At 46.7% G+C, this 16,798-nt stretch overlaps 1 protein-coding gene across 3 annotated transcripts in view; it reads left to right on the forward strand.

The window, feature by feature from the left end:
• The first annotated feature begins 9,548 nt into the window (after positions 1-9,548).
• Positions 9,549-16,798, forward strand: part of CCSER2 (coiled-coil serine rich protein 2) — a 223,712-nt gene continuing 216,462 nt past the window's right edge. For 2 of the 3 annotated variants that reach the window (XM_077259308.1, XM_077259309.1), the window contains exon 1: positions 9,600-9,845. The gene's annotated coding sequence lies outside the window, so the exon portion shown is untranslated. Of the gene's footprint in view, positions 9,846-16,798 lie in introns of all 3 variants that reach the window. The other variant, XM_077259307.1, reaches the window with a different exon arrangement.

Raw genomic sequence — 16,798 nt, forward strand, 5'->3', positions numbered from 1 at the left:
TGTCAGTTGCTTGTGCCGAATAGTGGGAGGAGCCAGGGGCTGCGTTCTCCTAAAATAGATTCACGCCGGCAGGGTTGCCTCCTCCACTATATATTGGGACGTTGGTATGATTGCCTTCTTCCACTATATATTGGGGCAACGGTAGGGTTGTCTCCTCCACTATATATTGGGGCAAAGGTAGGGTTGCCTCCTCCACTATATATTGGGGCAAAGGTAGGGTTGCCTCCTCCACTATATATTGGGGCAACAGTAGGGTTGCCTCCTCCACTATAAAGCTCTGGCAAAAATCAAGGGACCATTGCAAAATGTTCAGTTTTTCTGACTTTTCTCTTTATAGGTATATTTTGAGTAAAATGTAAATTGTTCTTTAATTCTATAAACTACTGACAACATGTCTCCGAAGTTCCAAGGAATAAGTTTTGTATTTATTTCCAGAAAATGAGAAATGGTCAAAATAACAAAAAAAATGCATTGCTTGCAGACCTCAAATAATGCAAAAAAAAACAAAAAAACAAGTTCATAATAATTTAGAAACAACAATACTAATGTTTTAACTCAGGAAGAGTTCAGAAATCAATATTTTGTGGAATAACCATGATTTTTAATCACAGCTTTCATGCGTCTTGACATGCTTTCCACCAGTCTTTCACACTGCTTTTGGGTGACCTTATCTCTCTCCTGGTACAAACATTTAAGTAGTTCTTCTTTGTTTGATGGCTTGTGACGATCGATCTTCCTCTTGATTACATTCCAGAGGTTTTCAATGAGGTTCAGGTCTAGAGATTGGGCTGGCCATAACAGAAATTTGATGTGGTGGTCCTTCATCCACACCTTGTTTGACCTAGCTGTGTGGCATAGCGCATTGTCCTGGTGGAAAAACCAGTCCACAGAATTGGAGAACATTGTCTGATCAGAAGGAATCAACTTTTTTTCCAGGATAACCTTGTATGTGGCTTGATTCATAAGTCCTTTGCAAAGAACAACCTGCCCAACTCCAGCCTTGCTGAAGCACCCCCAGATCATCTCCAATCCTTCACCAAATTTCACAGTTGGAACAAGACTCTGTGGCTTGTACGCCTCTCCTGGTCTCGGTCTAACCATTAGACGACCAGGTGTTGATCTGGGGATGCTTCAGCATGGCTGGAATTGGGCAGGTTAATCTTTGCGAAGGATGTATGAATCAAGCCGCATACAAGGTTATCCCGGGAAAACAGTTGATTCCTTCTACTCAGGCAATGTTCTCCAACTGAGGACACATTGAAAAATCATAATAAATCATTATGGCTGTAAATAATACATATCTACAGTACAGTCCATAATTCTGATATGAAGACAATTGCTGCATTCACTGTAAAATTATGAAAATGAGTCAAAATTATCTGTGTAAGTTTCTTCAGCTTAAAAACAAAATCACTGACATTTAAATTTTTTTTTTTTTAGACCGGGGCAAAAAATTGCCATATTTTATTTTATATTTGGCTGCCCCAATCCATGTGCCAGACAGGAACAGCCAGAGGACTGGATGTCCTGCGAGCTGCAGTATGCCCAGGCCTAATGTATACTATGTATATAGATTTGAGTTAGTGCAAATTATGACCGCCTTCTTGGCTAAAAATACTCTTCAAAATTGCTAAGAGGAATATTTTTACCCCTCTGTAAAATATGTAGTGTGATGTTGTGGATTCTGTTTTTGGGCTCCCTCTGGTGGTTACAGCTGGTACTGGGTGACTTTGGTGGGTTGCGGTCTCTGGTTTCCACCTGTCCATCAGAGGCTGGGTGTTTCCTATTTAACCTGGCTTTCCTGTCATTCCCTTGCCGGCTATCAATGTATCAGTGTGTCTCTGTTACCTTTGCTACCTGCTCCTAGGCCTTCAAGACAAGCTAAGTCTGGATTTCCCTGTTTCATGTTTGCTTTCATGTTTTTAGTCCAGCTTGCAGATATGTAATTCTCTGCTGCTGGTTGCTCTAGTGGGCTGAAATTACCACTCATGTACCATGAGTTGGCACATGAGTTCAAGTAATTTCAGGATGGTATTTTGAAGGGTTTTAAGCTGACCGCGCAGTTCACCTTTTGTATCCTCTGCTATCTAGCTTAAGCGGGCCTCATTTTGCTGAATCTGTTTTCATAACTACGTTTGTGCCTTCCTCTCATTTCACCGTCATTATATGTGGGGGGCTGCTATTTCTGTGGGAATATTTCTCTGGAGGCAAGATAGGTCTGTGATTCTTCTGATAGGGGTAGCTAGATCTCCGGCTGGCGCGAGACGTCTAGAGTCCCCCCAGGAACGTTCCCCGGCTGCTGTTAGTTGAGTGTTGAGGTTCAGGATCGCGGTCAGCTCAGGTTCCATCACCCTAGAGCTCGTCCTGTTTTTGCCCGTGTTATGTGTTTAATTCCCTGCCATTGGGAACATGACAGTATAGCCGGCCCACAAAGTGTTAATTGTTTGGGCTGAAGCAGGAGAAAAAGAAGTGTTGAAGGGAAATTTTATTTTTTTTTCCCTCAGAGTTTTGCTGCCTAGCCCTTAATTGCTGTCTAGCTGCTTCTTACCTCCTCTTAACCCTTGAATGGCTCTGACCTTAGCTGTTTAACATGGATGTCCAGAGTTTGGCTTCCAGCCTGAATAATCTTGCTGCAAAAGTTCAAAACATACAGGATTTTGTTGTTCACACTCCTATGTCTGAACCTAGAATTCCTATTCCAGAGTTTTTTTCTGGAGATAGATCTACCTTCCTGAATTTCAGGAACAATTGCAAATTGTTTCTTTCTTTGAAATCTCGCTCCTCTGGAGACCCTGCTCAGCAGGTCAAGATTGTAATATCTTTCCTGCGGGGCGACCCTCAGAATTGGGCATTTGCATTGGCACCAGGGGATCCTGAATTGCTCAGTGTGGATGCGTTTTTTCTGGCACTAGGATTGCTCTATGAGGAACCTAACCTGGAGATTCAGGCTGAAAAGGCTTTATTAGCCCTCTCTCAGGGGCATGATGAAGCGGAAGTATATTGTCAAAAATTTCGGAAATGGTCGGTGCTTACTCAGTGGAATGAGTGTGCCCTGGCTGCAAACTTCAGAGATGGTCTTTCTGAGGCCATTAAGGATATTATGGTGGGGTTCCCTGCGCCTACAGGTCTGAATGAGTCTATGGCTATGGCCATTCAGATTGATCGGCGTTTACGGGAGCGCAAACCTGTGCACCAGTTGGCGGTGTCTTCTGAACAGACACCTGAGACTATGCAATGTGATAGAATTCAGTCCAGAAGTGAACGGCAAAATTATAGGCGGAAAAATGGATTGTGTTTTTATTGTGGTGATTCAGCTCATGTTATATCAGCATGCTCTAAACGCACAAAAAAGGTTGATAAATCTTTTGCCATTAGTACTCTGCAGTCTAAGTTCATTTTGTCTGTAACTCTGATTTGTTCACTGTCATCCATTTCCGTCGATGCCTATGTGGATTCGGGCGCTGCCCTGAGTCTTATGGATTGGTCATTTGCCAAACGCTGCGGTTTTAGTCTGGAGCCTCTGGAAGTTCCTATTCCTTTGAAGGGAATTGACTCTACACCATTGGCTATGAATAAACCGCAGTACTGGACACAAGTGACCATGCGCATGACTCCCGTTCATCAGGAGGTGATTCGCTTCCTTGTACTGTATAATTTACATGATGTACTAGTGCTTGGTCTGCCATGGTTGCAAACTCATAATCCAGTCCTGGATTGGAAAACAATGTCTGTGTTAAGCTGGGGATGTCAGGGGGTTCATGATGATGCACCTCTGATTTCAATCGCTTCATCTACTCCTTCTGAGGTCCCTGCGTTTTTGTCTGACTATCGGGATGTTTTTGAGGAGCCTAAGCTCACTTCGCTCCCTCTTCATAGGGATTGTGACTGTGCTATAGAATTAATTCCTGGCAGTAAGTTCCCTAAGGGTCGTTTATTTAATCTGTCAGTGCCAGAGCATACTGCTATGCGGAATTATATTAAGGAGTCCTTGGAAAAGGGACATATTCGTCCATCTTCGTCCCCTCTGGGAGCAGGTTTTTTTTTCGTGGCAAAAAAAGATGGTTCCCTGAGGCCTTGTATAGATTATCGCCTTCTGAATAAGATTACAGTCAAATATCAGTATCCATTGCCATTATTGACTGATTTGTTTGCTCGCATTAAGGGGGCTAGGTGGTTCACTAAGATAGATCTTCGCGGTGCGTATAATCTTGTGCGGATAAAGCAGGGTGATGAGTGGAAAACCGCATTTAAGAGCCATTTTGAGTATTTGGTACTAGAGACTTGGTGGCCAGGTCTTTTTGGTGGCCTTCCTTGTCAAGGGATGTGCGCACCTTTGTGCAGTCTTGTGAAGTGTGTGCTCGGGCTAAGCCTTGCTGTTCTCGGGCCAGTGGGTTGTTGTTATCCTTGCCTATCCCGAAGAGGCCTTGGACGCACATTTCCATGGATTTTATTTCAGATCTCCGTCTCACAGAAAATATCCGTTATCTGGGTTGTATGTGACCGCTTTTCTAAGATGGTTCATTTGGTACCCTTGCCTAAGTTGCCTTCCTCCTCTGAGTTGGTCCCTTTATTTTTTCAGAACGTGGTTCGTTTGCATGGGATTCCGGAGAATATCGTTTCTGACAGGGGATCCCAGTTTGTGTCTAGATTTTGGCGGACGTTTTGTGCTAAGATGGGCATTGATTTGTCTTTCTCGTCTGCATTCCATCCTCAGACGAATGGCCAGACGGAGCGAACTAATCAGACCTTGGAAACTTATTTAAGGTGTTTTGTTTCTGCTGATCAAGATGGCTGGGTTGCCTTTTTGCCACTGGCCGAATTTGCCCTTAATAATCGGGCTAGTTCTGCTACTTTGGTTTCTCCTTTCTTTTGTAATTCGGGGTTTCATCCTCGTTTTTCCTCTGGTCAGGTGGAGCCTTCAGATTGTACTGGAGTGGACGTGGTGGTGGACAGGCTACATCAGATTTGGAATCAGGTGGTGGACAATTTGAAGTTGTCTCAGGAGAAGACTCAGCAGTTTGCTAATCGCCGTCGCCGCGTGGGTCCCCGACTTCTTGTTGGGGACTTGGTGTGGTTGTCTTCTCGTTTTGTCCCTATGAAGGTCTCTTCTCCTAAGTTCAAGCCTCGGTTCATCGGTCCTTATAAGATCTTGGAGATTTTTAACCCTGTATCTTTTCGTTTGGATCTCCCAGCATCGTTTGCTATTCATAATGTGTTCCATCGGTCGTTATTGCGGAGGTATGAGGTGCCCGTTGTTCCTTCGGTTGAGCCTCCTGCTCCGGTGCTGGTGGAGGGAGAATTGGAGTATGTTGTTGAGAAGATCTTGGATTCTCGTGTTTCCAGACGTAAACTCCAGTATTTGGTTAAGTGGAAGGGTTATGGTCAGGAGGATAATTCCTGGGTGGTCGCCTCTGATGTTCATGCGACTGATTTGGTCCGTGCCTTCCATAGAGCTCATCCTGATCGCCCTGGGGGTTCTCGTGAGGGTTCGGTGACCCCTCCTCAAGGAGGGGGTACTGTTGTGGATTGTTTTTGGGCTCCCTCTGGTGGTTACAGCTGGTACTGGGTGACTTTGGTGGGTTGCGGTCTCTGGTTTCCACCTGTCCATCAGAGGCTGGGTGTTTCCTATTTAACCTGGCTTTCCTGTCATTCCCTTGCCGGCTATCAATGTATCAGTGTGTCTCTGTTACCTTTGCTACCTGCTCCTAGGCCTTCAAGACAAGCTAAGTCTGGATTTCCCTGTTTCATGTTTGCTTTCATGTTTTTAGTCCAGCTTGCAGATATGTAATTCTCTGCTGCTGGTTGCTCTAGTGGGCTGAAATTACCACTCATGTACCATGAGTTGGCACATGAGTTCAAGTAATTTCAGGATGGTATTTTGAAGGGTTTTAAGCTGACCGCGCAGTTCACCTTTTGTATCCTCTGCTATCTAGCTTAAGCGGGCCTCATTTTGCTGAATCTGTTTTCATAACTACGTTTGTGCCTTCCTCTCATTTCACCGTCATTATATGTGGGGGGCTGCTATTTCTGTGGGAATATTTCTTTGGAGGCAAGATAGGTCTGTGATTCTTCTGATAGGGGTAGCTAGATCTCCGGCTGGCGCGAGACGTCTAGAGTCCCCCCAGGAACGTTCCCCGGCTGCTGTTAGTTGAGTGTTGAGGTTCAGGATCGCGGTCAGCTCAGGTTCCATCACCCTAGAGCTCGTCCTGTTTTTGCCCGTGTTATGTGTTTAATTCCCTGCCATTGGGAACATGACAGTGTGACCTCTGCCAGAGCCCATCCTATGGAGCAGAGGGGGCACCAGAAGTCAGACCCTCAGCAACTGATGGCCCCTTAATAAACATCTATAAAAAAAAAATGTCCTATATGACTTCTACAACTGACCAGGCTATATGGGTCACAGAGAATGGTAAGTGGCCACAGAAGGCAGAGATACTGCTGGGACCCAATAAATTGGCTACATAAGCGATTATGTTTTTATTTACCGTACTTTTTTAATTTACTGTATTTTTCGGACTATAAGACGCACCTCAAATTTTGGTGAGGAAAAACAGAAAATTTGAAATAAAATGGGGGTCTGTCTTATAGTCCAAATTTACGGTAGCTTACCTGGGGGGCGGTGGATTGGGGGTCACAGGAGGCAGGGTCCCTGCTGCAGGAAGTCATAGGTGATGGGCCGATGATACGTGCCCTGGGTGGGAGGAGAGGGGTGTCCACAACCCCACCCAACCCCATCAGCTATATTCAGACTATAAGATGTACCCCAATTTTCCTCCCAAATTTTTTGGGAAAAAAGTGCCTCTTACAGTCTGAATAATATGCTAAATGCTGCTGAGGACAGGATAGAAACTGTCAGCGGGATCTGAACTAACCCCGAGTTTTAGAAACATAGAAATGAAAAATTCAACCCATACTTCTCAAACAGTTTTATTAAAAACACAAATAATTAATTCTAACAAAAAGGAGAAAGATCTAAATATATTTATACATACAAGTCTGTTACAATGAACTTTACAAATGTGTAGAACTAAGAAACATCAGAGATAAGTAATGAAAACAAAGCACACAAGTGAAATCAACCTCCCTACAAACCCTCCAACATGCAGCCCCACGACCGTGACAGTACCCTCTCCCCCCACAGCTCCAAGACCGTGACATTACCCTCTCCCCCCACAGCTCCAAGACTGTGACATTACCCTCTCCCCCCACAGCCCCAAGACTGTGACATTACCCTCTCCCCCCACAGCTCCAAGACCGTGACATTACCCTCTCCCCCCACAGCTCCAAGACCGTGACATTACCCTCTCCCCCCACAGCTCCAAGACCATGACATTACCCTCTCCCCCCATATCCCCACGACCGTGACATTACCCTCTCCCCCCACAGCTCCAAGACCGTGACATTACCCTCTCCCCCCACAGCTCCAAGACCGTGACATTACCCTCTCCCCCCACAGGCCCACGACCGTGACATTCCCCTCTCCTCCCACAGCCCCACGACCGTGACAGTACCCTCTCCCCCCACAGCCCCAAGACTGTGACATTACCCTCTCCCCCCACAGCTCCAAGACCGTGACATTACCCTCTCCCCCCACAGCCCCAAGACTGTGACATTACCCTCTCCCCCCACAGCTCCAAGACCGTGACAGTACCCTCTCCCCCCACAGCCCCAAGACTGTGACATTACCCTCTCCCCCCACAGCTCCAAGACCGTGACATTACCCTCTCCCCCCACAGCTCCAAGACCGTGACATTACCCTCTCCCCCCACAGCTCCAAGACCATGACATTACCCTCTCCCCCCATATCCCCACGACCGTGACATTACCCTCTCCCCACGACCGTGACATTACCCTCTCCCCCCACAGCTCCAAGACCATGACATTACCCTCTCCCCCCACAGCCCCACGACAGTGACATTACCCTCTCCCCACGACCATGACATTACCCTCTCCCCCCACAGCCCCAAAACTGTGACATTACCCTCTCCCCCCACAGCTCCAAGACCGTGACATTCCCCTCTCCCCCCACAGGCCCACGACCGTGACATTCCCCTCTCCTCCCACAGCCCCACGACAGTGACATTCCCCTCTCCCCCCACGAGTGACATTACCCTCCCCCCCACAGCCCCAAGACCGTGACATTAGCCTCTCCCTCCACAGCCCCACGGCCGTGACATTACCCTTTCCCCACAGCCGTAATATTACCCTCTCCCCCCACAGCCCCACGAGAGTGACATTACCCTCTCCCTCCCCCCAACAAGCAGCCCAACGATAGTGACATTACCCTCCCAACAAACATGCAGCCTCATGAGTGACATTACCCACCTGCCGGCACAGCCACAAGGGGGATACAAATATGAATAAAATGTTAAGAAAATCCAGCTTCTTGTAAATTGCTACATTTATCGAAAAATAGAATTCAGGAGAGAAGCATAGAAGTCGAATCACGATATATAAAAAGAGTATTTATCGAAAAATAGATAAAAAAAATCAAATTGCAGTGACAGCATAGCAACGCGTTTCAAATGCATATGGTTTGATTTTTTTAAATCAATTTTTCAATAATTATAGCAATTTCCAAGAAGCTGGATTTTCTTCACATTTGCTCCCATGGATTCCGTGCTTCAGCACGCCTTATGCTTGGGTAAGCTGTTTTTTTCTATTTTATCTACAAGGGAGTTACATCACCCCCTTCCCCACACAGCCGCTCTTCCTCATGACCCCCTTTCTCCGCACAGCCCCCATCATCATCTCCCCTTCTCTGCACAGCCCATCATCCCCCCCTTCTCCGCACAGTCCCTCATCATCCCCCTTTCTCTGCGCATTCCCTGATCATTCATCCCCCTTCTCCGCGCAGCCCCTCATCATCATCCCCTCATCATCATCCCCTCTTCTCTGCACAGCCCCTCATCATCCCCTCTTCTCTGCACAGCCCCTCATCATCCCCTTCTCTGTGCAGCCCCTCATCATCATCCCCTCTTCTCTGCACAGCTCCTCATCATCCCCTTCTCTGTGCAGCCCCTCATCATCATCCCCTTCTCCGCGCAGCCCCTCATCATCCTCCCCTTCTCCGCGCAGCCCCTCATGATCATAGACCCCTTCTATGCGCAGCCCCTCATCATCTCCCTTCTCCGCGCAGCCCCTCATCATCATCCCACCTTCTCATCCCCTTCTCCACAGCCCCTAATCATACCACTTCTCCGCACAACCCCTCATCATCCCCTTCTCCACACAGCCCATCATCATCCTGATTTTCCACAGCCCCTCAGCATCTTCACTATGCAGCTCCACTCAAGTAACAGCAACCCCTTCCAAAACACATCCTCAGAGCGCTCACACGGAGTCCTGTGTCCTCATTAGCATTTGTACAAGGGTCCATTGTGCAGCCCCTCAGTCCTCTCGTCTACAGCAGCCTCAGCACAACGCGACTTCCTGCCATGGGGTCTTCACAGGACTTTGGACTCAGGAGGCTCCTTCCGGTGACATCATTCCCTCAAAATTTCACTCCGCTGTCGTCGCTACCTGACACCTCCCCGCCGGCTCCCAGCAGCACCGCGCGCCGCAACCTCCTGACTGTGACGGAACTACAGCGTGCCTGCGCTTCCAGAACACAAGCAGCCTCCATTTGCGCATGCGTGCTCCGAGGACTCAACGTCACACACGTGCCCGAGCACCAGGGCGAACATTGGCCGGTGCCCGGTGTCCTGACAGGGCAGAGTCACAAGGACACCTCGGGAGCGGCTACGGCCGGGGATGGCTGTCCATCAGCCGCACCGTCCTCTGTAGTGGAAGGAGGGATGTGAATGAGACACACGAAGAGGCTAACGGGCACCGCCAGCCCAAAGGTAGGTTGTGGTGGGGGTCTGCGTCAGCTGTGGGGCGGGGCGAGGGCAAGCAGGGGGGCTGCCATCTCACCTTCAGGACTGCTGACATGTCTGCTGTCACCACATCCTGCCCCGACCGGGCACACGCAGGACTGATGGGCACACGGGAACCAGCATTGGTGTGGAGGAAACACGAGCATCCGTCCATATATAATATCATGTATAGGCACAACTCCCATCATCCTCCTCATCACCTATAAGCACAACTCCCATCATTATTACCACCTATAGGCACAACTACCATCATCATCATCACAACCTATAGGCACAACTCCCATCATCCTCCTCATCACCTATAAGCACAACTCCCATCATTATTACCACCTATAGGCACAACTACCATCATCATCATCACAACCTATAGGCACAACTCCCATCATCCTCCTCATCACCTATAAGCACAACTCCCATCATTATTACCACCTATAGGCACAACTACCATCATCATCACAACCTATAGGCACAACCCCCATCATCATCCTCACCACATATAGGCACAACCCCCATCATCATCCTCACCACATATAGGCACAACACTCATCATCATCCTCACCACATATAGGCACAACACCCATCATCATCCTCACCACATATAGGCACAACACCCATCATCATCCTCACCACATATAGGCACAACACCCATCATCATCCTCACCACATATAGGCACAACTCCCATCATCATCCTCACCACATATAGGCACAACCCCCATCATCATCCTCACCACATATAGGCACAACGCCCATCATCATCCTCACCACATATAGGCACAACCCCCATCATCATCCTTACCACATATATAGGCACAACTCCCATCATCATCCTCATCACATATAGGCACAACTCCCATCGTTATCACCACCTGTAGGCACAACCCCCATCATCATCCTCACCACATATAGGCACAACGCCCATCATCATCCTCACCACATATAGGCACAACGCCCATCATCATCCTCACCACATATAGGCACAACGCCCATCATCATCCTCACCACATATAGGCACAACGCCCATCATCATCCTCACCACATATAGGCACAACGCCCATCATCATCCTCACCACATATAGGCACAACGCCCATCATCATCATCATAACCTATAGGCACAACTCCTATCATCATCACCATCACCTACAGTACAGGCCAAAACTTTGGACACACCTTCTCATTTAAAGATTTTTCTGTATTTTCATGACTATGAAAATTGTACATTCACACTGAAGGCATCAAAACTATGAATTAACACATGTGGAATTATATACTTACCAAAAAAGTGTGAAACAACTAAAAATATGTCTTATATTCTAGGTTCTTCAAAGTAGCCACCTTTTGCTTTGATGACTGCTTTGCACACTCTTGGCATTCTCTTGATGAGCTTCAAGAGGTAGTCACCGGGAATGGTCTTCCAACAATCTTGAAGGAGTTCCCAGAGATGTTTAGCACTTGTTGGCCCTTTTGCCTTCACTCTGCGGTCCAGCTCACCCCAAACCATTTCGATTGGGTTCAGGTCTGGTGACTGTGGAGGCCAGGTCATCTGGCGTAGCACCCCATCACTCTCCTTCTTGGTCAAATAGCCCTTACACAGCCTGGAGGTGTGTTTGGGGTCATTGTCCTGTTGAAAAATAAATGATGGTCCAACTAAACGCAAACTGGATGGAATAGCATGCCGCTGCAAGATGCTGTGGTAGCCATGCTGGTTCAGTATGCCTTCAATTTTGAATAAATCCCCAACAGTGTCACCAGCAAAGCACCCCCACACCATCACACCTCCTCCTCCATGCTTCACGGTGGGAAACAGGCATGTAGAGTCCATCCGTTCACCTTTTCTGCGTGGCACAAAGACACGGTGGTTGGAACCAAAGATCTCAAATTTGGACTCATCAGACCAAAGCACAGATTTCCAGTGGTCTAATGTCCATTCCTTGTGTTCTTTAGCCCAAACAAGTCTCTTCTGCTTGTTGCCTGTCCTTAGCAGTGGTTTCCTAGCAGCTATTTTACCATTAAGGCCTGCTGCACAAGTCTCCTCTTAACAGTTGTTGTAGAGATGTGTCTGCTGCTAGAACTCTGTGTGGCATTGACCTGGTCTCTAATCTGAGCTGCTGTTAACCTGCGATTTCTGAGGCTGGTGACTCGGATAAACTTATCCTCAGAAGCAGAGGTGACTCTTGGTCTTACTTTCCTGGGGCGGTCCTCATGTGAGCCAATTTCTTTGTAATGCTTGATGGTTTTTGCCACTGCACTTGGAGACACTTTCAAAGTTTGCCCAATTTTTCGGACTGACTGACCTTCATTTCTTAATGATGGCCATTCGTTTTTCTTTACTTAGCTGCTTTTTTCTTGCCATAATACAAATTCTAACAGTCTATTCAGTAGGACTATCAGCTGTGTGTCCACCAAACTTCTGCTCAACACAACTGATGGTCCCAACCCCATTTATAAGGCAAGAAATCCCACTTATTAAACCTGACAGGGCACACCTGTGAAGTGAAAACCATTCCCGGTGACTACCTCTTGAAGCTCATCAAGAGAATGCCAAGAGTGTGCAAAAGCAAAAGGTGGCTACTTTAAAGAACCTAGAATATAAGACATAATTTCAGTTGTTTCACACTTTTTTGTTAAGTATATAATTCCACATGTGTTAATTCATAGTTTTGATGCCTTCAGTGTGAATGTACCATTTTCATATTCATGAAAATACAGAAAAATCTTTAAATGAGAAGGTGTGTCCAAACTTTTGGTCCGTACTGTATAGGCACAACTCCCATCATCATCACCATCGCCTATAGGCACAACTCCCATCATCATCCTCACCACATATAGGCACAACTCCCATCATCATCCTCACCACATATAGGCACAACTCCCATCATCATCCTCACCACATATAGGCACAACTCCCATCATCATCCTCACCACATATAGGCACAACTCCCATCATCATCCTCACCACATATAGGCACAACTCCCATCATCATCATCATCATCACATATAGGCACTTGAGATGGGTGAACCCAAACAGTAAAGTTCGGCATCTGTACCGAACACCAACTGTTTGGCTATGGACACCGAACATGGACTTGACCAGGATGTCCGTGTTACTGTTCGGGTTCGGCTGCCTGAACATCGGGTGTTTGTCATGTGCATGACAGCGCGGCAAACACCGCTTCTGATCAGTGGTAAAATCATCCCCGCTAGTCAGACAGCTGCAGCTCCCATGCTGTCAACTGACCGTGTGAGCGCGCAGCTGTAATCAGAGGTATAAAGTTTACCTCCGGTCACTGGTGTCAGCTGATGGGACTACTGCTCCCATCATCCCACACCTACAGCCGCTAATAACATCGAGAGCAGGAGCGGCGGATGGGAGTATTGATTAGCTGGCTCCTGCACAGTAAATAAATAATAATAAAAAAAAAACAGCGTGGGTTCCCCTGTATTTTCTATAACCAGCCAGGCAAAACTCACAGCTGGGGGCTTCAACAAGGCTGGTTATCAAGAATAGAGGGGTCCCCACACCATATTTTTTAATTATTTAAATAAATAAATAAATAAATAATTAAAAAAAGCAATGTGGGGTCTCCCCCATTTTTGACAACCAGCCTTGCTAAAGCAGACAGCTGGGGGCTGGTATTCTCAGGCTGGTAAGGGGCCATAGATATTGACCCCCTCCCAGCCTAAAAATAGCAGCCCGGGGCTGCCCAGAAAAGGCACATCTATTTGATTATTCTGGCACTTTGCTTGGCTCTTCTCACTAGCCCTGTAGCGGTGGCAAGTGGGGTTCATATTTGTGGGGTTGATGTCACCTTTGTATAGTCAGGTGACATCAAGCCCTCGGATTAGTAAGGCCAGGTTCATACTGATTAAAGCAGCCCGTTCAACGCATAGCGTTGACGGGGTGCGTTAACGCTGTAGCATACACGACATTGCGTTATGCTATACCGCTTGCGTAGATGATTCTTTGACGGAGCCTCAGACGCTGCAGCCCGCGTCCGAGGCTCCGTCACTGAATGATGGCACACCGCTAGCGCATGCCGATTATGGCATGCGCTGGTGATGCGACCGATAATAGGGGTTAATGGCAGCGTTAACGGACTGTGACCCCAGCCTAATGGAGAAGTGTCAATAAGACACAACTCCATTACTAATCCTATAGTTGTTTGGTAAATAAAGACACAGCCAGAATAAAGTCCTTTATTAGAAATAAAACGAAACACAGTTTTACTTTTTTATTTAAAAATAACAATCACAGGCACAACTCCCATCATCCTCATCACATATAGGCACAACTCCCATCATCCTCATTACATATAGGCACAACTCCCATCATCCTCATCACATATAGGCACAACTCCCATCCTCATCACATATAGGCACAACTCCCATCATCCTCATTACATATAGGCACAACTCCCATCATCATCTGTCTCTTCCTGTGCCTAGCAATGTCCTATGATGCCACATTGGGCTCAGGCCCTCTGGTCCGGGGACACTTGGGTATAATCTGACCTGACTCCTATTTGCACCTTGGTGTTCTGGTGAACTGATGGTTTATGGCTCAGCCATAATAAATGGATGGTGCCTTCTGGGTGTGACAGGACTCGTGGCTCCGCTCGCTGCCCGCTTGTTTGTGCTGCTGGCAGGTGCTGTCCACACTTTGTCTGCACTGATACATGGCGTCTGGCCACACAGCTGCTCAGCATGAGACAGATGACCGGAGCGTAGAAGCCGGTGACTTGGAATCCTTGCTCCTCATGTCTGTATCCTTATTCGCAGATTGGGGGTCTCCCTAGTATGATGTGTCCCTAGATGTGGGCCCCGGCTTCTTTCAGTGGCTGCACGGTACTTTCCGCTATGGTCAGGACAAGGACTCCCAGACATATATGGGGCCGTTTGACTATATTTTATTTTTCTCAGATTTGGATTCAGCAGAAGAGGAAACATGACCCGAAACATCTTCCAGAGCAATATAGATGCGGATGGGATTAGCCCATGTACAGCCTCCGCAGTTGCCCACTGCCACACAGTTGTTTCACGACCATGCAGCCATTGGCCTGGGGCGGAACGGTGGAGCTTCTGTTGTTCCATCTACCCTTATCTGGCAACCATTCATCTAATATATAAAGCTGAATGTGTATATGTGTGTATGTCCGGGATTGGCATCTGCACCATCGCAGCTACAGCCACAAAATTTTGCACAGTCACACGTCTGGACCCCGAGAGCGTCAAAGCTATGTTGTGAGGTGAAATTTTAACCCCGCGCTTTCCAATTCACCAAACAATTTTGCCCCTATCTACATAATGGGGAAAAAATGAAAGGAAAAGTGTTGGAGGCAAATTAACAGCTGCCAGATGTGAACAAGGGGGACTTAAAGAATGAGAGCGATGGCGCCAAAGAGTATATACTGTACAGTTGCTAAGGTGGGGCCCCGACATGGGATAATCACCACACCACCACGGGGATATGAACACACACACAAAATGCGCCACACACTACCACGTGCTCGAACACATATACCACCCTCAGCGCACATTTCACCACACATACACCAACCTCGCCACACAAAAGTCGCCGCTCAAAACTCGCCACGTGCAAAACTCTCCACATGCAAAACTCGCCACACGTGCAAAACTTGCACACGCGGAAAAATTGCCACATGCACAAAAGTTGCAACACATGCAAAAGTTGCCTGACACAAAACTTGCACATACTCAAAAGGCACCACACATAAAACTCGCCACGCGCAAAACTCACCATGCGCAAAACTTGCTGCACACAACTTGCTACACTAACCTGTCACATGCAACTCGACACACAAAAAGTTGCTACACGCATGTCGCCACACAAAACTCAACACACAACTTGATACACGAAACTCGCCCTAAAACACACACAAGTCTGGTATTATCCTTCAAAAATAAAAATCTGATTAATAAGCAGACAAACTACAAGAGCAACAAATGTACCATATAGGAAATACGGCAGCTGTCAGTCACATGACCAGTCTATTATGTGTATGTGTGAGCTAATATATACTGCCAGGGGGTGGGCTTACTGTTGGCTGGAGATTTATCAGGCTGCCAATTTAGCTTACAAATACTGAGGTAAAAATACTGACCAAATAACGTGTGAACGAGGTCTAATACAGGAGGAGATGACATACAGATATACACTATATACAGGAGGAGATGACACACAGGTATATACTATTTACAGGGGACATGACACACAGGTATATACTATATACAGGAGGAGATGACACACAGATATATACTATATACAGGAGGAGATGACACACAGATATATACTATATACAGAAGAGATGACACACAGGTATATACTATATAGAGGAGGAGATGACATACAGGTACATACTACATACAGGAGGAGATGACATTCAGGTATATACTATATACAGGAGGAGATGACACACAGGTATATACTATATACAGGAGCAGATTACCTACAGGTATATAGTATATACAGGAGGAGATGACATACAGGTATATGCTATGTATAGGAGGAGATGACATACAGGTATATACTATATATAGGTGAGATGACACACAGGTATATACTATATATAGGTGAGATGACACACAGGTATATACTATATACAGGAGGAGATTACATACAGGTATATACTATATATAGGAGGAGATGACATACAGGTATATACTATATACAGGGGAGATGACACACAGCAGGTATATACTATATACAGGGGAGATGACATACAGGTATATACTATATACAGGAGGTGACATACAGGTGTATACTATATTTAAGGGAGATGACAAACATGTATATACTGAGGTGAAAATGAAAGGTGTGAGTGCAAAATGAGAGGAGTGAGGGAAAATAGTGGAGTGATCGGAAAATGACAGATGTGAGGTCGAAATGACAAGTGTTAGGG

Source organism: Ranitomeya variabilis, chromosome 4, assembly GCF_051348905.1.
Source record: "Ranitomeya variabilis isolate aRanVar5 chromosome 4, aRanVar5.hap1, whole genome shotgun sequence".
NCBI classification, from domain to species: domain Eukaryota; kingdom Metazoa; phylum Chordata; class Amphibia; order Anura; family Dendrobatidae; genus Ranitomeya; species Ranitomeya variabilis.